Source organism: Papaver somniferum, chromosome 7, assembly GCF_003573695.1.
Source record: "Papaver somniferum cultivar HN1 chromosome 7, ASM357369v1, whole genome shotgun sequence".
Lineage (NCBI taxonomy): Eukaryota > Viridiplantae > Streptophyta > Magnoliopsida > Ranunculales > Papaveraceae > Papaver > Papaver somniferum.
The window spans coordinates 219,692,572-219,716,498 of record NC_039364.1 but is presented as its reverse complement, the minus strand read 5'-3'; the positions used below and the strand labels follow the sequence as shown (position 1 = coordinate 219,716,498).

The window sequence follows — 23,927 nt, the reverse complement described above, 5'->3', positions numbered from 1 at the left end:
CACCGCTGTTCCGATTGCGGGGTTACTCTTCGTATCAACCCACAAAATTGCATTTTGCAGTGAAAAATCTCTGACCATCTCTTAACAAGCGGAGGATTCATTAGAACACCATACAAAGTAGTGATACCAATATAGAAGATAAAGAGAGTTGAAGAAATCCAGAATATCGACAAACCAAAGCAGAAGTACATAGAAATAGTAACAGTTTATCATTTTGATTTCTGGTTTATGGTTTCGTTAACTACGACAAAGCTTTCAAGATTCTTCAAAAATCCATCAACATATCTCAACAATAGTAGTCTTAACGAGGATGTCATGTTTTTGTACATATATCATCATGGGTTTAAGTAGCCAAACATATACTAGCTATTCAAGCAATTGCTTGTATCTGTACAAATGTTCCACATTGTATTTTCATCCCTTTGTAATGGGAACATCTTATCATGGTTTCAAAATTACAATTTTTTTTTATTTTTCTTTTCCTTTTTTTGTTCAATTTCACTAGTATAAGCAAATGAATAATTAGCCCTCACAAACAAAAGATTCATCTATAATACAAAACAGAATGGGTTTTTAAGCTTGGATGGACAAATAACATTTTGGGAGACAAATGTTGTATCCGACTATCCCAGTCTCGTCTCAGCCAAAGACATCTGACGGATGTAAGAGTTCTGACCTTTTTTTATCATGAATATACTTTGAGTGGGTTCCCTCATAATTAGGTTCATAAATAAAAATTAAAATATATATTTTTTTTAAACAATTAGCTTTAATTGTCTCATTGTTTACATTATATTCTCCATCTGTAAATAAACAAATATTTTAATAAATTAATAGATAAAACACCAAAAAATCTTCAAAATCAAGAGTCACAAATTTCAGTTAAATCCATAAAATTAAATAAAAACTAAGTTATTCTCCAGACATTGCAGAATTGTAAATGAAAACACCAATTATAGAGAAAATCCATAATAATCAATTGTCTTTTTATTTAAATCATGCATCGAAATAAAATTAAATTAAAGAAAAAATAGTAAAAAAATAAAAGTAATTTATAAAGAACAAAATCTTATAGCATGCCCAAATGAGAAAAAAATCAAAGCACAAAATCGTTGATATGAAGACGTTTAGTGAAAGAATCGGAACCACCATTTTCGTTTCTATGAATTTTCCCCTTCAATTGATAAACATGTGCAGAGAATCACAATTACATAATGAGTTGTGCACGTATCCTCAGCCACGCCTGATACGTAAAATCCTTGAATCGCCTTCTCCAAAATTTCCAGTTGACATGAGCTGGAAATTCAAGAGTGTATTAAAAACCCATTTGATATATAATCTACATCACTTGGAAATTTAAACGGTTTCATTAACTTATGTGAAGTAAAAATCAAAGTTGTAGTGGGGTTGTACGAAATTTGAGGGAAGTTGTTAGTTTCGAGAAAATGAATAATTTTTGGGAAAGAGAAATAAAGGTTCACGTAAAATTTGGACTGAATATCGTCAGAATGTTCATTTATTTTAATAGCTTCTACACAGGACAAATGCCGACCTTTTTTCACTATAATTTTTCATTTGACTTTGGAATGATAAGGAAGCTGATGTACGAATAATATCATACACATGTACAGACCATCTGTATTAATCCTAAAAAATTTACTAAAAACTAATAAAACATATATTGGACTCGGCCTAACTAAAAGATACATTAGAGGCCAACTATATTGCCGCTAGAGGCAACAATTAAATACCACGTTACCCCTTTTCCTTTTTTTTTTTTAAAAAAATGATTAGAAAACGATATTATAGGTGATTTAGGTTGCGTACATGATTCACCATGTTAGTAGATAATGTTGCAATAAGTGTCGTTATGGTACGGGTTATCTCTAGAATTTTGGTGATGTATATGGCTATTAACTATGCTTGCGTAGAAATTATTTTTGCTTGAAACAAAATAGAGAATTCTCTCAGAATTGAATTGATGGAAAAAAAATTACATCAGCCGTAAACAATGTCGTTACGACACATGGTTTCTTTCAGCATAATGATCTGAATACAACACGAAACAATATCAAAGACCACCAAGCTTTGGGGATCGACTAAAAAAATTACTCCCTCCGTACCACATACATAGGCGGAGGGACCAATTCTCTTAGATTAAGAAACTTTTTTTGATTTCACAAATATACACGTTCTTTCCTGTTTTGCCCTTTGTTATATTTCCTATGTTAGAGACATAAACCCAATTGTGATGATAACCAAGCAACATAAATAAGGATAAAATAGCTAAAAGCCATCTTGAAATTGTCATTCCGACTATCTAATGGTACAAGGAAAAAACAATATTTCGCCTATAAAATAGGTACGGAGGAAGTATTAATTTATGAAAAAGTAAAATAATTTACCTGCCATTTATATCAAAAATTATTACTTTAATCAATTACAAGTGTAACCGAATTTTTAATTATTTGGATGATACAAATTCCATTGGGATCAAATAATTCTTATCATATTTTGTAGTAGTTAATTAAATTATTATGACCAAAAATTATTACGACTCAAGTCGTGTCGTTAAGGCACGGGTTATTTCTAGTAAATATACAAACGCTCTAGCTAGAGTGGTTTTGTAGCATTCCTCGCTCATTGCATCACGTTGTCAATTTTCATTGTATAACTAATGCAAGAAAGAAGAGAAACACAATTGCTGAATTTCAAATTTGGGGAACTGACTATTTTGATCAACACATGATAAAGAAGGAAATCAGAAGTTACGACACTAACTTGTTTTCTCAAAAAAGTGGTGTGGATTCAGACATGGAATACTTACACTTCCCAAGAGTTAATACATGGTCTCCTTTTTCATTAGCCAGTATCTTGTTGGGGGAGACTTGCAAAATCCGAGCCGCTGTGTACAATATGAAGACCACACAAGCAATGAAACACAATGCGGAAATAATACAACTATGACGATATAAGAAGCAATCACACAACACCGACAATTACGTGGAAAAAACTCCTCCAAGGTGAATGGTAAAAAACCATGGGCAAATCTTCTACTATAATCAAACAATGGGTTACACACAATTTTTCCAATTTGGGGATACACTCTTCTTCAAGGTGCATATAACACTTGGATAACAATTTGCCTAAATTACACTCACCCCTAAGGATGAATAAACATTCATTCACCTAATAATATAAATACTATATGAGATTAACAAAGATAAGAACAATAGAAAGTGATTGAGATACTTACTATTAGGATTTGATCAAACCCTAAATTTTTCCCCTTTTTGAAGAGATGTGAAATTGATGGAACAAACTTCACCACAACCAACCAAATGGATCCTTAACAAGAAACCTTTCTTCTTCTTCAAAGATTAACTCCCAATCTCACCAAAAATGAACTCTAATGGTGACTTCTCTTTCTCTCCCACTCACTCTATCTCTACCTCCTTTCTTTTTCTTTTTCACGAACTGGAGATTGAGAAAAAAATCTCGTTTCTCTTTACTTAACCTAACATGGCATGTGCTATGTAAATCCACCCATTTGTTAAGGGATAACCTTGCTGGACCCATAAGGAGGGATAGGCCCAGCAATCTCCCCCTCACGATTTATGGCGAGGTACCCGTCACCACCAAACCTGTCGTGCTGCAGAAATACACATGCTTTTACTTTGGTAGCGACTTTGTCATCATATCAGAAGTATTATCATCTGTATGGATCTTCTGAATCTGCAATACCTTCTCATCGAGAACTTCTTGTATCCACTGATGCCTAATATTGATGTGCTTGGTCCTCGAGTGAAAACTCGAGTTCTTACTGAGATGAATGGCACTCTGGTTGTCACAATAAACGATGAACCTATGTTGTTTCACACTGAGTTATCTAACAAACCTCTTCATCTATATCATCCCCTTGCAACTCTCCGTAGCTACAATCTACTCTGCCTCTGTAGTAGATAATGCCACACATCTTTGTAACTTGGACTTCCAAGACACAGCTCCCCCTCCATAGGTAAATAAGTAACCCGATGTCGACTTGAGACTGTCTTGAGAACCTTCCCAATCTGAATCTGTGTAACCCACTAACTCTGGCTTATCACCACTATAACACAAACACATATTAGAAGTACCCCTTAGATACCGTAGTATCCATTTCACTGCTTCCCAATGCTCCATACCAGGATTGGCTAGAAATATTCTTACCACTCCAACTGCATAAGCTATATCTGGCCTTGTACACACCATGGCATACATCAAACTACCAACTGCGGACGCATAAGGAATTTTCTCCGTCTTCCGTTTCTCAACATCATTCACAGGAAATTGATCACGAGTTAACTTAAAATGGTTTGCAAGTGGACAACTTACCGGATCATCCTTGTCCATGTTGAATCTTTTCAACACCTTCTTAATATAGCTTTATTGATAGCCATATCTTTCTTGCTTTCCTATCACGAGAAATTTGCATGCCAAGAATTTACTGCACCCAAGTCTTTCATCGCAAAAGACTTGCTAAGATCCGACTTCAACCTGTCGATCTTTTTCTTATCTTTGCCAACAATAATCATATCATCAATATATAACAAAAGAATAACAAAGTCACCATCAACAAATTTCTGAATGAGTACACAATGATCTGAAGCTGTCCTCTTGTAGCCATGTTCCTTCATGAACGATTCAAACTTCTTGTACCATCTTTTAGGAGCTTGTTTCAAACCATATAGACTCTTCTTTAGCTTGAACACCATGTTTTCTTTGCCTTTGACTTCAAAATCCTCGGGTTGTACCATATACACATCTTCCTCCAACTCACCGTGAAGAAATGTTGTCTTGACATCTAGTTGTTCTATCTTAAGATCCAAACTAGATGCTGATTCCAAGACAACCCGAATAGAAGGAAATCTAACCACTGGTGAGAAAATCTCGTCAAAGTCAACACATTTTTTCTATTCATAAGCCTTCACAACTAAGCGTTCTTTGTACCTTGGTTGCGAGTTAGCATCTTCAGTCTTGATTCTATACACCCACTTGTTCTTCAGAATTTTCTGGTTCTTTAGCTTGTCAACCAAATCAAAAGTGTCATTCTCATTCAAAGAGCCAACTTCTTCATGGATTTTAACCACTTCTGACTTTCAGGAACACTAAGAGCTTCTTCATAAGACTCTGGTTCACCTGCATCTGTGAGCATCACATACTCATGTGGTGTTGTTGATGGTGGTTTTTAGCTTAGGGTTAAAATCGTAAAACCTTGTATCTGATGTGACGTCACTCTACAAGGAAACATAGCCACGTGTGATAATCTCTCCACTGGAAAATTTATTGAGCCTCTCAATATACTTACATGAAATTTATCCAGACTGGGGAATCCTAGATGTTCTGTAAATTTCGGCGCCTCGCGCATATTCACTTAATATAAATTCCTCTGAATGCCTTCTATGCTATGTTCTCCGGCTGAACTCTTAATGTTGATATGGCATGAAGATTCGTGTTAACTCGCAGCAGAGTAGCACGAATCTCCAAGTATCGCGAATAATATCTTTGCATAAGGCATTCAATCAATAAAAGCATGCTGCTCTCTGGTAACGAACTTAAAAAAACTCTGTGTCGACACATAGAATTCAGTCAATCGTCCTGACTAACTTGAAGAAGTTAGGATTTCGCGCCTCGCGCTATACACCAGAACTTGCTTGTCAAAAATTAATTAAATTCGCCGGAGCACACTGGAAGTGAGGCCACGCCCTAGCTTGCCGGCCCCACTTCCCATTAACCAATCAGGTCGCCCTAAAGGCGCCACACTCTCACCAGAAGTGTGGTCGCGCCTTATGTTTGGCCGTCCCCCTTTTGTGGCCAATCAGGTTGATATAAACTTTCCACCATACATTAAAGGCCAAACGCACCCTACCGCGGCAACTTCGCTACATGCCAACTTCGTGGCAACCTGCCATAAATAGCCACTACGCGGAAATTCCTACTCATGTGGTTATTTCCACACTATGGCCTTGCCATGGTTCCTTTGGCATATCCATGGCGTCATTTGCACAAAATTAGCGCGCAGCCGCACGCCGCACGCCACGTGCACTAATTAGGGTATTCGACAAACCCTAATTTGATCAAATTGCTACCAAAGCCAAATAATGTTCTTAGAGCAACGAGATTGGCGTGGAAACATGGCCAACGTTTCCACGCCACATGTGGGTCTGACTCCGCGACGCCTAGGCCACGCCAAGCCCTAATTCTTCCACGGAGAATTATTCCAACGGCGCCAAGACTCGGCCACGCCCAAATCCTTCCACGACGCCAAGACTTGGCCGCGCCAAATCCTTCCAACGGCGCCAAGACTTGGTCGCGCCAAATCCTTCCAACGGCGCCAAGAATTGGCCGCGCCAAATCCTTCCAACGACGCCAAGACTTGGCCGCGTCAAATCCTTCCAACGGGGCCAAGACGTGGTCGTGCCAAATCCTTCCAACGGAGCCAAGACTTGGCCACGCCAAATCCTTCCACGACGCCAAACCCTAACTTTGGCTGCGGAGCCAATTTTTAGCTTTGGACATGCCGCAACATCACTGGCATACCACTATGCCGCGGCTATTAGCATGCCGCTATGCCATGGCTACGCCACTGGCATGTGGCTGACATCACTTCGCTATACAACAAGATGTGGCCATAATCAATGGCCATCTTTCTTCACGAGATGCAATCTCAGCCATCCAAGTTCGCCACCGAACTAACGAGCTCGTGACAAGTTTTAGGCGACTAGCCAAGACGAGTCTAGCATTACATGTTATTTACCTGTGGCAAGCCTCTCAATTTTAACTTGCCACACGTAGAAAAGTGCTAAATGTTTTCCATGAAAACACTCGAGACATCAAAATATGTCACAAACTGGGGGATGCTCATCAGGGCATTGGTCTAGCGGTTTACAGCGTGCGGCGTGCAATGCGCCTGTTCAAGAAAGTGTCATGAAGTAGGATAATTAGTGGTGGTGAAAAGTAACGGTGTAAACAATTCATTTCCTTCATCATGGAAGAGTAATGACTGGCGGTTACACGAATTTACTTTCTTCATCATGTAAACATAATGTCTGGCAGTTACGCGTTACTCTTTTCTTCCACCACTCAATCGTTTCCACTTCCTACGAGACCAGGGTACGTTTCACTATGACTTGTATAAATATGTCCCACCTATTTACACCAAAAAACAAGTTTTGATCGGAAACACATAGTATCTAGAAATCACCTGGTAGCTTTCCATCCGGCTCACCAGTTCTATTTTCTGATACAAGTCACAAAACGCCCACATTTCCAGAATCAATCATTCTGGTCCCAACACTTTCTTCGCTTCCCTCCCTAAGACCAACCCTTCTCCTTCACTTTGTGACCGAAGCAAGCCTGGAACGGCCATTTCTTGGTTTAGGCCAGGATTGTACAGATTGATCTCTCGAATCAAAAGTACTCCCGTGCAGTACATTGTTTAGGGTTTAGATTCGTTTCTCACCCACACACCCAAAATTACCGAAATCAGCAGAAATGGTTTTCACCCTCAAACAGGTGTATACTTCATTGAAGGTAATCTGGTCCTGCTGGATCTTCTCAACTCAGCTTCTGGTTGTTGTTTTTGCACTTGTTGCTCAACATCAACCACTGGAACATCTTCATGAGCTTTATCTTCATGATTGTCTTCTTGTTCTTCATTACCAGTACCATCAACATCATCATCATCACGTTGTTCAAGAGAAGGAACAACTGGATTTGGATCCAAGATCATGTCTTCTTGAAGCTTTGGCTTTTCGGTTACAATATCAATTTCTCAATTCCCGATCTTATGCTTCAACCCCGATCTCAAGATGGCAGAACTCAGGTCCGGATCAGCGACAAACCCTGAGAACACTGGCGCCGAAATTATTCTCGGTATTAACGTTCCTTCCAGTGGTGCTAATATGCCACCTGTCAACAACAGCAACATGGAGAATGTTCCATCAGGCGTTACACCTTCGGTTACCAGAGACAGAGCCTCTGCCGCGTAAAAAATACTCCTTCAGGTGTTACACCTCCAATCACCGGATCCAGAGCCGCTGCCGCCGCTCCCAATATTTCGTCAAGTGTCACACCTCCAACCGTCACCAGAGCCGCAGCTACTCCGCCGTCAGGACGAGAAACTAGAGGACCCAAAGGAAGCCGATCCTATATTACTATTGCTGATTTGATGGAAAGACATGAGGTTCTCGCTAGATCCCAAATGGACATGGACTCAACTCATAAGGACGTACTTGTTTTTCTCAAGACACTAACAGAGCGGGCACAAGAATCACGCCTGCCAGAGCCCATGAGGAACGCCTCCAATACCCCTGGCCCCAGCACCTCAACATGGCGCACCTTTGTAGATGAAGAGACTCGCCCAGGAACTCCCGCGGAGAGAAGTCAACCGTTCAATTTTGTCACACGAGAAGATTTGGAGCAACTTCTCCGAAACCGAGACAAAAGCGATTCATTAGACATACATCAACATCAACCCCCGTATCCTCCGGAAGTACAAAGATTTCCTCTTCCAAGGGGGTACTCTTCCCCTCAATTATCTTTGTATGATGGTGTTTGCGGGTGGAAACGATTTCTGCTGATTTTGGTAATTTCGGGTGTGCGGGTGAGAAACGAGTTTAAACCATAAACAATGTACTGCAAGGGAGTACTTTAGATTCGAGAGATCAATCTGTACAAATCCGGCCTAAACTAAGAAATGGCCGTTCCAGACTTGCTTCGGTCACAAAGTGAAGGAGAAGGGTTGGTTTTGGGGAGGGGAGCGAAGAGAGTGTTGAGACCAGAATAGTTGATTCTGGAAGAGTAGTTGTTTTACGACTTGTATCAGAAAGTGGGAAGCTCACAGATGGAAAGCTAGAAAATATTTTCTGAGTGTTGTATGCTCCTGACCTGAGCATGTTGTTCGGTGTAAATAGGTAATGCCTATTGTAGATGGTGTATTTTTGACAAAGGATAAAATTGTAAACTCATAATTATACGAAGATCTGATTCAGCAATCAGACGTGAGTATCGATACACGGCTCTCTCATCGAATTCTTAACGGAGAGTACTTTCTCTCAGAGTACATGTGGATATGTAGTCTCATGACCGGACAACGGCATATCTCAGGAATACTGAATACTTTCAGTGATTATTTCTATATAGCATCACGTGATGGACGGCTCCTAGATAGCTTGCTCTGCTAGTATAGAGCGATAACGTCTTCATGAACAAACAACGAGTTTACCCTGACTATATAAAGGATGTGACTTACCAACAAGCTCATATCGGGATGATTAATGCTCCTAGACAGCTTGCTCTGCTAGTATAGAGCCACAAAGTTAATTATTCCTAATTGCTCCTATTCCATGGTCGAATCCGCGACTGGTCCCCTGAAATGGCAATAACAATTGTTCTGATTCTATGATCGAATCCACGACTTGATCTCATAGAATAGCAATAACTATATTATCTCATTACTCCGATTTCATGATCGAATCCACAATTGGTCTCATAAATGGTAATAGATAAATCTTAATTACTCTGATTCTATGGTCGAATCTACGATCCCATGGAATGGTAATGCTCACTTTATTATTCTGAATGCGTAGTCGAATCCTCAGCTGATCCTATGAATTAATAATAAACATTTTATTACTTAGTTTTGTGAATTATTCTCCACTGGATTCCACAATTAGTAATAAATAATCAACAATCGGGCGTCTGAGCTACCTCTAAGTAAGCCCCGATTCAAATGGTGAAGGTGTATTCAACGATGATACACTAACAGTCACCGCACGAACGAGTATTTCAAAAATACAACGAAACGATGAACCTATGCAAAATAGAGAAGAAAATAATAAATAATTAAAAATATTGACCAGGATGCTGGGAGCACGGACACACGACCAACCGACCGTGTCGTGGTCAATCCCACGCCAGTTTTATATTTTTAATGCATTTTTATTATTTTTCATGATTTGAAAAAAATTCTCTCATTTTATCAAATTTCCTTCATCTCGAGGAAACTCCTCGGTTTCATGGTACTTCCATAAATTCATAAAAAATAATATAAAATTAAGGAAAGGAGTGTGGGGTGTGACCATTGGCCGATCGGCCATGCCTTGGTCCCAACCGGCCCCACACCCATGGTTCCTTATTATTTTATTATTATTATTATTATTTCTCTAATTTCATGAAAAAACTCCTTGATTTCATGGTATTTTTGCACAAATCATCAAATAATAATAAAATAAAATAAATTATGAAAACTTGTGGGACCGGGCCTTGACCGGCCGCTCATGCCCAAGTCGGTCCCACATGCCCCTTTGTTTATTATTTTATTATTATTAGTTTTCCTTGAATTCATCAAATTCCTTTATTTCATGGTATTTCTCTTAAATTAGGAAAAATTCCCTCAAATCATCAAAATACTTAAAAATATTAAAAAAATAGGGAAACTCGTGGGACCGGGCCCTAGCCGGCCGACCATGCCTTCCACGGTCCCACACGCCCTTGTTTTATTATTTTAATATTTTTTGCTTCCTTGAACTCATGAAAACTCCTTCAATTCATAGAAACTCCCAAAATTCATCAAATCTCTCAAAATTCATGAATTTTTCATAAAATCATTATAAAATTAGGGAAACTCATGGGACCGGGCCCTAGCCAGCCGACCATGCCTTCCACGGTCCCACACGCCCTTGTTTTATTATTTTAATATTTTTTGCTTCCTTGAACTCATGAAAACTCCTTCAATTCATGGAAACTCCCAAAATTCATCAAATTTCTCAAAATTCATGAATTTTTCATAAAATCATCAAAATATTATAAAATTAAGGAAAAGGCACCACGGGACCGTGGTCACGACCTGCCGGACATTCCTTGACCACGGCGTTCCCACGCCTCCTCATTCCTTATATTATAATTACTTTTCATCATCTCATGGTGTTTTCCTCAGTTTCGTCGAAACCCTAATTTTGGCATATTTTCTCGAATGGATGCTCAATTGCACGCCAGAAAATATCAAAATTCTCAGGACTGAGACGCGGACGCCTTGGGGACACGAGCATGCTATCTTGACCGACCAAGATTGGCTCTTTGGCTCACGGAAGCCGGTCCCATCAATTTTCACAAGTTTTGACCTAATTTGCACAATTGCTCGTATTAGGTCCAAAACTCTCCCAAACACTTTGGATTTTCATGAAGTGATCGTCAGGGGGTCACGGGACAACCCAGGGCCGGTTTCATGACTCCATGGTCAGCCCCTCGCCTCGCCTCGTCATAATTAATTAGGTTTTCTCACCTAAGGCTAAGACGAGCATTTTTGAATAAATGATTAAGCCAGCATTTAATCATTCTTCCACCAACAAATCGTCAACTCTTCAGGAGTTCTTCGTATTTTCTCACGTGAGCATATGGACACTACATGGTTGATCCACGGTCCCATGTAATCGCTCCCTCCTTCGTCCCATGGTTGAAATTCTGACGAACCATGAATTGATCATCAATTGATCAAATTAGGTTTTCTGAATCCAAGGATCATCATTCCAGATTCTAACCTTAATAATTTTATGACGAACTCATGGTCATTAATTTTATTAATTATGCTCGGTTCAACGACCAGTATTTTAATTAATATTTTTGGTATGCTGCCAATAATCCATCAGACGAGCAACACATGCTCAGACGACCAAATATTCAACAATTCATCACATGAGCAACACTTGATCAGATGATAAATATTTGTTCAAAGCAAGGAATATTGGTTCAACAATCAATATTCAACGATCCATCGAATGAGCAATACTTGCTCACTTCATCGTAAGAACTATACCTCTGTCTCATGACATGTTCAATTCACGAGTTTCAGAACATCATGTTCAACTCAACGACTACATGGACTCATCGTCCCATCAAACCACGAAGTCATCAATTGACTTACAAACCACGAGACGTCAATCGTGTCACTTGGGGGGATATCACTTAGGGTTTTGGTCTGGCGATCTACGTCACGTGTGTTCAAACGCACGATGGAATGTGATCAAGTCGTGCAATCAGTTGAAGGAATTCACGAGGTAGTGGGTGGAAAATCGACCAAGTCTCCACACGTTGAGCAACTGGTTTCAAACACGATCTCCACTTCCCCACTCCTTGATTCCATCAACTATCACACTTCATGGAATCATGGTGTCTACAATTCCAGCAATATAAATAAGTCTCTGAATCATGATTGAATCATCAACGGTATCATCAATCTCACGTCTCATCGACAACACGAGATCATCAACTCATCAATTGAGTAACTACTCTCAATTGAGCAATTTCAATCACTCATAGCTTATCGTATTCGGAATTCACACACCCACAATCTTTGATTACCATTGATTCCACACATTTCTCAGCTTCCCTCCTACAGATCAACCCATCCTCTCTTGTGACCGAATTCACTCTGGAACGATCATTGTCTTGATTTAGGCCGGAGTACTATAGATTGATCTCTCGAATCTAAAGCACCCCCTTTGCAGCGGTGCATCTGTGTGAGGTTTAACATTTCGCTCGGTTCGAGGAGTCTCCTCCGTACGGTCGTCTCCTCAATTCCTTAAAAACCAGCAAATCTTTTTTCCCCATCTGTATGAATAGAGGTTATCTAATTGGTTATATTGATCCATCAAGATTTCTTTATCAACACAGGCTTCTTCAACAGCAGATTCAAATTGAAAGAGGGATTTAAAGGATAATTAAACATGGGAGGGATAAAACCATCGAAAAGGCAAATTAAAGACATAGATAAGAAAATCATACCTCTTAATTCATCATTCTTCTTGCGAAGATTGTCACGATCCAGCAAAACATTCTGAAGCTTCTGATTGTCAAGACGAAGAGCATTACATTCTTTTTCTAAAGCTGTCTGCGAAGCAGCTCTGTCAGAACCCAAATGCTTGCTCAGAATTTTGCAAACATTAGACTTGATGGGATCAGTAGAAGACTTCTTTCCATCATCCAGAATTTCAGATAAAACTTTGAAAGCAATATCTATCCCTTCCACGGTTTCTTTCGACAGAGGAAGAGACTTGGGTAGAGAATTGGTAGAGATAGAAGGTTGAGAAACACTCTCAATGGGAAGAGAAGAGGTTTCATTCGCAGAAGGATCCACAAGGGGAATTTCAATCATAGAAAGGTCAGTTCAAGAAATGAAATCAAAGGCAGCATTTTCGCGAATTGGAGATAGAGGTTTATCTTGCGAAGATGTCGCGGGAGATTTGGAAGAAATGAGTAGGTGGAAGGGAAAATAAGTTGGAACAGTTTTAAGGTGGCGAGATTTCTTGAGAGGTTTATTAAGATCTTTATCACCCTGCGAATTACAATCCAGATAAGAAACAGAGGCAACAATATTGTTATTAGAAAAAGATAGTGTTTCTTACTACCTTCTCATTCGCAGACTTTCTTTTATGTGCGACAACCTTATGCTGTGATTTGGGAATGTTAGGGTTCTGAACTGTAAATTTAGTGTAGGAGCCGCTTTTGTTGAAATAACAAGAGTATGGGAATCGCATAAACAACATCAAATAAAGCAATAAACAAGATCAATTTCAAATATGTCAATTTCAGCAAAACTCATAAAGAAGAAAAAATAAGACTAACCTTGATGAATCCATGAAAAATAATAGCAGGGAGATTGTCTCGAAGAAAATTACGAACTATGAAGATCTAGTATGAAGGTGAAGAAGAACTTAAAAAGGTTGAAGAAGAAAGAAGAAAAGTTGCAATAATGGAATTTGCAGAAGAACGATGAAGTTGCAGAGAGAATAAAAGGAAAGAAGAAGAGAGTGAAAAGGAATATATATAGAGGAAATTTTTCCTCGAGAAAATAAACATGGTTAATACGGAAAGATATAAGAGGTTAAAAAGTAACGGTTACAAAAGACGTGTTGAGAAATAAATGGAAGAAAGAATACGTGTCATAAATGCAGAATATGAAAAGATAAGCAGTTGCGGCATTTCTCACATCATTCGAAGATATGAGAAGAGGAAAGATGTAGGATCAGAATCTCGCAACGACAGCGTTTCAGCGAAATTATCAATGATACAATACAACAGTGTCGCAGAACAATTTCAGAAATGATAAAATAAATGACGTCAGCTAGGATCACGAGAAAGATATGATAATCCTGCGAAAATTAGAGAGTTTGCAAAATTAAAATCTGTAAGGTTGCGAGAATGTCGCAAACCATATCCGAAAATAAAGGACAGATTAGGTGTCATCTACTATTTATTTCCTTATAAATAGTCATTCGAGTTGTAAAGAAGGGGGAGATCTTTTTTGAGTAAGAAACAAGTAAATAGGAGAGAGAAAGTTCAGAGCAGAGATCCTTCTTGACTTCTTTATCTTTCTTGTAAGAACATTCACAAATTAATCAATAAAATTAAGAGTATAAACCTAAAAATGAGCTGATCAACAATGAAATCATATGAGGGGTGTAGTGTAGGATTTCCTGGAACTACATAATGGCGCTAGAAACAGGGAATTGAAGATCGGAAGTTGAAGATTGTTGATTGAGAATATTCAAATCAAGAAAGTGATTAAATAAATCAGTGAATCAGTTAGAAGAAAGATGAATAGAATTAATGAAAATGGCAAAAGATTGGAGTGTAATATGATAACAAAAACTGATTAATGAATTCCATGAAAACATCAAAGGAAGAATACATAAACGAAATTTTGAAGGAAGAAAGTTATGGCGGTAGAAAAAACATCACCCTTGAAAGATTGGGAAAAGCAAAAAATTGCATTCATGGCGGAAGAAATACCAAAAGAAAATTTGAACCAACATCTCGTTGGTCACAGTGCCTATTACACGAAAAGAGAAGGAGACAACAATAAAATCCACAGGAGAATGGATGTTGAACAGAACTTTAATCGATACAGGAAGTTCAGTTGATATAATATTTTATCAGCATTCCGGGGAATGGGATTTAAAGATGAAGAAATGTCCAGTTCAACATATTTTGTTCACGGCTTTGGAAAATCCCAACAAAACCTAAAGGAGAGATAGTGGTACGAATTCCACTTGGAGAAATCGAAACACATGTAACATTGTGCGTGGTGGATATGGAATCGCCATATAATATGTTATTAGGAAGATCATGGATACATGCGATAAAAGTGTGGTATCAACGTTGCATCAATGTATTAAATTCCCCACTCCAAATGGAATAGGTGAAATCAGAGGAGATGTTGACAATGCGAAATTATGTCATCAAATTGAAGTAAAACATTATGAAGGACAAGCAAAAAAGAAACAATTTCGCAGAAAATTGGCAAAGGAAGCAAAGAAGGAAGAAGAATTTAGAGTATATATGATAAGGGCAAAAGAAGGCAAAGGAATACCCAGCGAAATTTCGGAAGAAGGGAAGGACCCATAAAAGCAATAAAAGAACCAACACCAATGGGAGAACCTAAACCCAGTTACACTGCCGCAGAACCAACAAAAGAAATAAACGTTGGGACTATAGAGGACCTCTAATGTTGAGAATTGGAACCAAAATGGATAGAAGAAGAAGAAAGAACTGTTAACTTGTTGCGAGAATATAAAGATTTTCGCAGGAACATGGATGAGATACCAGGAATAGATCCATCAATTGCATGCCACAAATTGGAGATTAACAAAAATGTGAGACCATTTAAACAGAGAATAAGAAAAATTGCAACAACTTACCATTCCCAAATAGAAGAAGAATTACAGAAAATGCTTGAGGCAGGAATATAAGAGAAGCTAAATACCCAGAATGGATAGCGAATATGGTCATTGTCCCAAAGAAAAACAAAGGAATCAGGATTTGCATAGATTTCACTGATTTAAACAAAGCTTGCCCCAAAGATAGTTTTCCGTTACCAGATATTCCTCAAATGGTGGAATCCGCAGCGGGAAATGATAGGGTATCATCTTTAGATGGTACAAAGGGTATAACCAAATCCCTCTCGCTGAAGAAGATCAAGAACATACTGCTTTCTTTGCCCCTAGAGGTTTATATTGTTACACGAAAATGCCATTTGGTTTGCGAAACGCGGGAGCGACATATCAAAGAATGGTAGAGAAGGTGTTCGCAAAATGGATACAAAAACATTAGAAGTATACGTGGGATGTTAGTAAAGAGTAAAGAAGCTAAAGACCATGTACAAGACTGAGGGAGATTTTTGAACAAATGCGGCAGTATAACATTAAATTGAATCCTGAGAAGTGTACTATTGGAGTTGCATCGGGAAAATTTTTAGGCTACATTGTATCAAAGGAAGGAATACAGGTTGATCCAAAAAGTGCAAGCAGTTCGTGACATGCCAACACCAGCAACAATAAAAGATGTACAGAAGTTGAATGGGCTTCTAGCTTCGCTGGGGAGATTCATTTCGCGATCATCAGACAAATGCAAATTTTTTTCGATATACTCAAGAAGGGTGCAAATTTAAATGGACTGATGAATGTGAAAAGGCTTTTCAAGGAATCAAAGAACATCTTATGAATACAACTATTTTACAAAAGCAGAACCAGGAGAAGAATTATTGATTACCTTGCGACAACGTCGCATGCATTAAGTGTTGTGTTATTGCGAGTAGACGCAGGAGTGGAGAAACCCATTTATTACATTAGCAAAACTTTTAATCCGGAGAAGAATTACTCAAAGATTGAAAAGTTAATCTTAGCATTAGTTTATGCATCATTTAAGCTCCGCATATACTTTCAAGCACACAAGATAAAGGTATTAACAAAAGTACCAATTGAATCAGTGATGAAGAATTCTAAAAGATCAGGAAGGGTGGAGATGGAATGCACAAGTAGGCCACTTTGATATTAAATATGAAATTTTGTCTTCACCCAAAATCACAAGTTGTTGCGGATTTTTTGGCAAATTTCCTTTAAAGAAGATGAAGCAGTAGAAGAAATGAGGATGTAGAAGAAGAACATGGAGATCCCAAAAGATTTTTAACGAACCAAATAGATGGGAAATTGGTAGATGGATCATCAAATGGAGAAGTAAATGGAGTTGGAATTGTTTTAATTTCGCCAGAAGGAATAAATGGCTTTTTTCATTCAGATTGGAATTTGCATCCACTAATAATGAAACAGAATATGGAAGCTGTGATACATGCCTTAAAATTCTCAATAGAAATGAACTAGAAAATGCCAGGATCACTAGTGATTCGCAGCTAGTTATTCGCCAAATAAAAGGAGAGTATACTAAATGAACCATCCTTGAAGAAATACAAGAAGCTGGTTTAAGAATTATCAGCGAAAATCCCAAAGATAAAATGGAGGCACATTTCAAGAAAGGATAATAGACTCGCAGACGCTTTTGCTTTCATCTCAAGCATGATGACAGATCCAACTGCGAGATGCATAAAAATACAAACACTTCTGTCACCATCAATAAATAAAGAAGAGGAAGATGTGGATGTGATGATAATAGATAATGAAAAAGAAGAACAAATAAACAATGTCGCAGACTGGAGAATGGAACTTCATGCATATTTGGCGAAAGGAGAAACACCAAGAAATAGATTGGAAACACACAAGTTAAAAAGCCGAGCAACGAATTATGAAATAAGAGATGGGTTTCTATACCGAAAATCCTTTAGTGGACCATCACTCGGATGCTTGACACGAGAGGAAGGAGAAAAGGTGCTGAAAATGTTACATAGTGGAGATGCTGGCAATCATAGTGGAGGAAGATCTTTGGCACACATAGAAAAAATGCAAGGTTATTACTGGCCATACATGCATGAAGATGCAAAACAAATATCAAGACGTTGCGAAGATTGTCAGCGGCATGGAAAGAAAATACATGCACCAGGAGCACCATTGTCATCTTCAACCAGTGTGTGGCCCTTTGGAAAATGGGGCTTAGACATTGTGGGGCCATTTTTACCAGGAACTGGACAAAGAAGATACTTAACAGTCGCAACAGATTATTTCACAAAATGGACAGAAGTGAAGGCAGTACAACATATTCGCGACAAAGATATCTTTACATTCATATTCGAAAATATCATTTGCAAATTTGGAATTCCTGCACAGTTGGTATCTGATAATGGGAAATAGTTTGAGGGGAAGAATATAGAAATGTTACTTAATGCATTCAAGATAAAATGTGGAAAGTCAACTCATTTGTATCCACAAGCTAATGGGCAAGTAGAAGCAACAAATAAAACAATTGCAGACATATTAAAAAAGAAATTGGAAGGACATCACAGGGCATGGTGCGAACAAGTACATAATGCAGTATGGACTTATAATACAACTAGAAGAGAAGCTACTGGAATGTCACCTTTTTGTTTAACATACGGAGTTGAAGCGGTGTTACCAACAGAAGTTGTTATTCTGACAACAAAAAGAGAATCTTGGGAGAAAAATCTTAGTGCGGGCTTAATTTTAAACAAACTTGATGAATTAGAAGAAAGAAGAGAAAAAGCTTTACAACATATGGAGAATTATCAGCGAATATTAGCTCGAGAATATAATAAACGTGTCAAAATACGCGAATTTCAACCAGGAGATTTAGTTCTGAGAGAAACACCAATATATCAGCGAGAAAATGGTGGAAAATTAGCGAAAAAATGGGATGGACCTTACATCATTAAGGAGATAGTTGGAACATGAGCTTATAGATTAATGGATCCGGAAGGAAGAGATGTTGGTCATAGATTAGACAGACCATGGAACATGTTGTATTTAAAAAGATATTATCAGTAAGAAGCTTTGAGAAGTTATGAATTCTGAAAGAATAATTGCAGAATTACTCATATCAAAAGAAGATCATGATGTGCGAAATTGTCGTAGAGATAATCACAGAACAATGACATAAAAGAAAGGGGCGAACCTTTATGGCGTACACCCTAGTTCGCGAATAAAATTTCGCAAGAGGAAAATGTAAGACCTAAAGTACGTCATATTAGGGGGTACCTGTTACATGGCTCAGGGAAAGGCTACACTGCCACCGGAACCTGAGTCATGGAGATTTGGGGTCAATGAAGCCCATCCGGGAGAGGCACCTTGGATTCTCAACTTAAGCATATGACTTAGGTTGGGCGACTAAGGTAATAAGGACTCTCCCAAGGAGTGCAGATCTGATCAAGGCTCCGAGGTACACGGTTGAGTCAAGAGTGCCAGGGACGTTTGAAGCGTACCTTGCAATTCTTGACAAGTCTTGGCTTATGTTGCACTCGGCCTGAAGAAAACCCCACTTAGGGTGCAGTCTCGTAACCATAAGCCCTATAGGTAAAAGGGATAAGAGGCTGCGAAAAAAACTGGTTGTTGTTAAGACTGGATGGGAGGAGCTAACCTTGTATGGTAGAAGTACGCCTCCTTGAAGGGGCAACCAGGGGGGAGATAAGGGCGGCACCCTCCATTAGGGAGCTGATAAGTGTCTTAAGACGCAAATGTCATGAGGCTTTTTATTCGCAAGAAAATTAAGGCTTGTCATATTTGTGCAACAATCCTGAAGAGGCAATAATACAAAAGAAAAGGATAAGACGAGATCAATGGGTTTTCGCATGAAAGTGCGAAGACGTCCTGCGATTTCATCGCAAGACGATAATGTCATGGGGATTTATTTTCGCAAGAATATTTAGGCATGTCATATTGTCGCAACATTCCTGAAGAGGCCATAATACAAAAGAAAACGTTAAGACAAGATCAATGGGTTTTTGTATGAAAGTGCAAGGACGTCCTGCGATTTTATCGCAATGACAAGAGATGGAATAATAAGACCTTTAATTAGGAAGGAAAAATAAGACCATATGATAAAACAAATTAATTATAAGCATTCGTAACAGATTATTTTTTGCAAGAAAGATAATGAGAGGCAAGTATGGGAATTAATACACAAGAAGCATTATATTTCTTATCAACAAAATATTAAAAGGAAAAGTTGACTCCAATGTTGGTTGAAAAATGTAACTCTCAAAAGCGATAAAAATAAGACAGTTCAAGAAAACAAAGCTAGATAAGAAGCTCAAGCTTCAATATTAATGTCAGTAGCAGGAGATGACAGAAATTCTTCGCCAATATTCTCATTATTGCAAGCTTCTCCTTCATTTCGGTTTTGATCTTCGCCATGAATAGCATCTTGATTATCGCCAGCAATTACTTCTTCAGGAGAAATTTCTTTCTCATTCTGATTAACACCAGCAGATACTTCTTTAGAAGGAACCTATTCTTCATCTTCCAAGAAATTATCCTCTGCACCGCTTTCGTAATCATAATCACTATCAGCAGGACGAGGAACTTCATCATCATCTACTTCTAAAGGATCCATTGATGTAGGAGGAAGAGAGTTGGACAATAAAATGTCATTTACAAGGACTTCAGCCCGGAGATGAACTTGGCGAAGAAGTGTTCTTTAATGATTCCTATCTTGGATATCCTTAAAATAAGCAAGATAATCAAGTCTTCTTCTGCTCGGTCGCGAGAACCAGTAAGGGTAGAGACGAGCAATGCATTTTATTTGCGAATTTTAGCATATTTAGCCTCCAAATCAGAAATAGAAGAATGAAGATTCTTCTCAGACTCTGCGAAAAATAGAATACAAAATTTTATTAAGATAAGGAATTCAGAGAGATATGACAAAGAAAAGATAATTAAGGCAGTCAAACTATTATGACTACCTTTCTTTTGCGAAATAAGGTGTTGAATCAAGGAGAGACAACTATTCTCCCAATGGTCCATTGCGTCATCAAATTTATCTCCAACTAAACCTTTAAGTCGAGACTGAAGATTTTTCTCTTTAGAAATAATAAAGGAATTTTTCTTCGCAATAGAAGAATAAGATTCTTCTAATTTGGAATATTGTTCTTTAAGCTGATTTGCCTTCACACTTAAAGCTATTCTACCTTGAATGAGTGTATCTCTTTCAGCGATAGATGATTCTGTTACTTCTTTAAGTTCATTTCTCAAAGAGCGAAGAGATTGCTCTTGGTCAGCACATACTTTTTGGAGAATACTAAGTTGTTGCGAAGATATCACCATCTTGTTTAAATAAGTTCGCTTCTCTTGAGATAAGGTTTTATTCTCATCTGATAAAGTTTTCATCCCTAAATTAGCTTTAGTTAAAGAATAAGAAAGACGAGATACTTCATTACTTAAATAGATCTTGTCTTTGAACTAATTGGGTATTTTCATTGGTAAGATTATTTATCTGATCAATAGAATATGAATAGAGGTTATCTAATTGGTTATATTGATCCATCAAGATTTATTTATCAACACAAGCTTCTTCAACATCAGATTCAAATTGATATCTCGTTTCTGATTTAATGCTTAACATGCGAAAGAGGAATTTAAAGGATAATTAAACATGGGAGGGATAAAACCATCGAAAAGGAAAATTAAAGACATAGATAAGAAAATCATACCTCCTAATTCATCATTCTTCTTGCGAAGATTGTCACGATCCAGCAAAACATTCTGAAGCTTCTGATTTTCAAGACGAAGAGCATTACATTCTTTTTCTAAAGCTGTCTGCGAAGCAGCTCTGTCAGAACCCAAATGCTTGCTCAGAATTTCGCAAACATTAGACTTGATGGGATAATAGAAGACTTCTTACCATCATCCAGAATTTCAGATAAAACTTTGAAAGCAATATCTATCCCTTCCACGGTTTCTTTCGACAGAGGAAGAGACTTGGGTAGAGAATTGGTAGAGATAGAAGGTTGAGAAACACTCTCAATGGGAAGAGAAGAGGTTTCATTCACATAAGGATCCACAAGGGGAATTTCAATCATAGAAAGGTCAGCTGAAGAAATGAAATCAGAGGCAGCATTTTCGCGAATTGGAGATAAAGGTTTATCTTGCGAAGATGTCGCAGGAGATTTGAAAGAAATGAGTAGGTGGAAGGGAACAGAAGTTGGAACAGTTTTAAGGTGGCGAGATTTCTTGAGAGGTTTATTAAGATCTTTATCACCCTGCGAATTACAATCCAGATAAGAAATAGAGGCAACAATATTGTTATTAGAAAAAGATAGTGTTTCTTACTACCTTCTCATTCACAGACTTTCTTTTATGTGCGACAACCTTATGCTGTGATTTGGGAATGTTAGGGTTCTGAACTGTAAACTTAGTCTTGGAGCCGCTTTTGTTGAAATAACAAGAGTATAGGAATCGCATAAACAACATAAACAACATCAAATAAGGCAATAAACAAGATCAATTTCAAATATGTCAATTTCAGCAAAACTCATAAAGAAGAAAAAAGAATACTAACCTTGATGAATCCATGAAAAATAATAGCAGGGAGATTGTCTCGAAGAAAATTACGAACTATGAATATCTAGTATGAAGATGAAGAAGAACTTAAAAAGGTTGAAGAAGAAAGAAGAAAAGTTGCAATAATGGAATTTGCAGAAGAACGATGAAGTTGCAGAGAGAATAAAAGGAAAGAAGAATAGAGTGAAAAGGAATATATATAGAGGAAATTTTTTCTCGAGAAAATAAACACGGTTAATACGGAAAGATATAAGCGGTTAAAAAGTAACGGTTACAAAAGACATGTCGAGAAATAAATGGAAGAAAGAGTACGTGTGATAAATGCAGAATATGAAAAGATAAGCAGTTGCGGCATTTCTCCCATCATTCGAAGGTATGAGAAGAGGCAAGATGTAGGATCAAAATCTCGCAACGAGATCGTTTCAGCGAAATTATCAATGACATAATACAACAGCGTCGCAGAACAATTTCAGAAATGATAATATAAATGACGTCAACTAAGATCACGAGAAAGATATGATAATCCTGCGAAAATTAGAGAGTTTGCGTAATTAACATCTGTAAGGTTGCGAGAATGTCGCAAACCATATCCGAAAATAAAGGACAGATTAGCTGTCATCCACTATGTATTTCCTTATAAATATTCATTCGAGTTGTAAAGAAGGGGGAGATCTTTTTTGAGTAAGAAACAAGTAAATAGGAGAGAGAAAGTTCAGAGCAGAGATCCTTCTTGACTTCTTTATCTTTCTTGTAAGAACATTCACAAATTAATCAATAAAATTTAGAGTGTAAACTTAAAAATGAGATTATCAACAATGAAATCATATGAGGGGTGTAGTGTAGGATTTCCTGCAACTACAGATCTTATCAAAGCGCAGGAGACTCTTGCAAAGAACCAGACTGACATGGCTGCTACACAGAAGGAGCTGTGTAATTATCTCAAAACTCTTACTGACAAGATGTCAGAGAAGACTCAAGAGAAGGGAAAGGAGAAGGAGAAATCCTCGGATGACGGCCCTGAAGTAATTCCAATCCATACAGTAGAAGACGACGAAGTCCACAAAACTGCTGCAGACAACTCATCAGCGAAGGGATCACCGAATTTCATCACTCGCGAGGATCTGGAGCACCTCTTAGAGAACCATGGAAAAGGCAATACATCGCATGACCATCGTCATCAACCTCCTTATCCTGCCGCTACGCAGAGGATTCCACTCCCCAAAGGTTACGTTTCTCCAACTTTCACCTTGTATGATGGAACTGGCAATGCTCGGGAACATGTCTCTCGTTTTCTCAAAGACTTGGGAGAACATGAACATAATCATGTCGTCCGTCTCAAGGAATTCTCAAAATCTCTGAAAGGCAGGGCATACACCTGGTAAACAGCATCACACCAGGGACCATCAACAATTGGGGAGAAATAGTTAACGCATTTTACAGGAAATACTTCTTCGTGTCAGAACAAGTCACCCTCTCCGACCTTGGAAGAATGTTTCAGAGGGTCAGTGAAAATCCTATTGATTATGTGAAAAGGTTCAGAGTCCAAGCCCTGGATTGTCATGGCCCAAACGTCACGGAGCAACAACTGGTGGACTTGTGCATCAATGGCATGCTCCCGGTCTACAGGGCCTTGCTAGAAAACCTTCGATT

General features: G+C 38.2%; 1 long non-coding RNA gene across 1 annotated transcript; it reads right to left on the bottom strand.

The window, feature by feature from the left end:
- Window positions 1-1,016: 1,016 nt before the first annotated feature.
- Window positions 1,017-3,420, bottom strand: LOC113297022. Its single transcript, XR_003333251.1, has 3 exons — window positions 3,257-3,420; window positions 2,828-2,905; window positions 1,017-1,296 (listed from the first exon to the last, which is right to left on the bottom strand). It is a non-coding gene; the product is annotated as an uncharacterized LOC113297022 (long non-coding RNA).
- Between the last annotated feature and the right edge of the window lie 20,507 nt (window positions 3,421-23,927).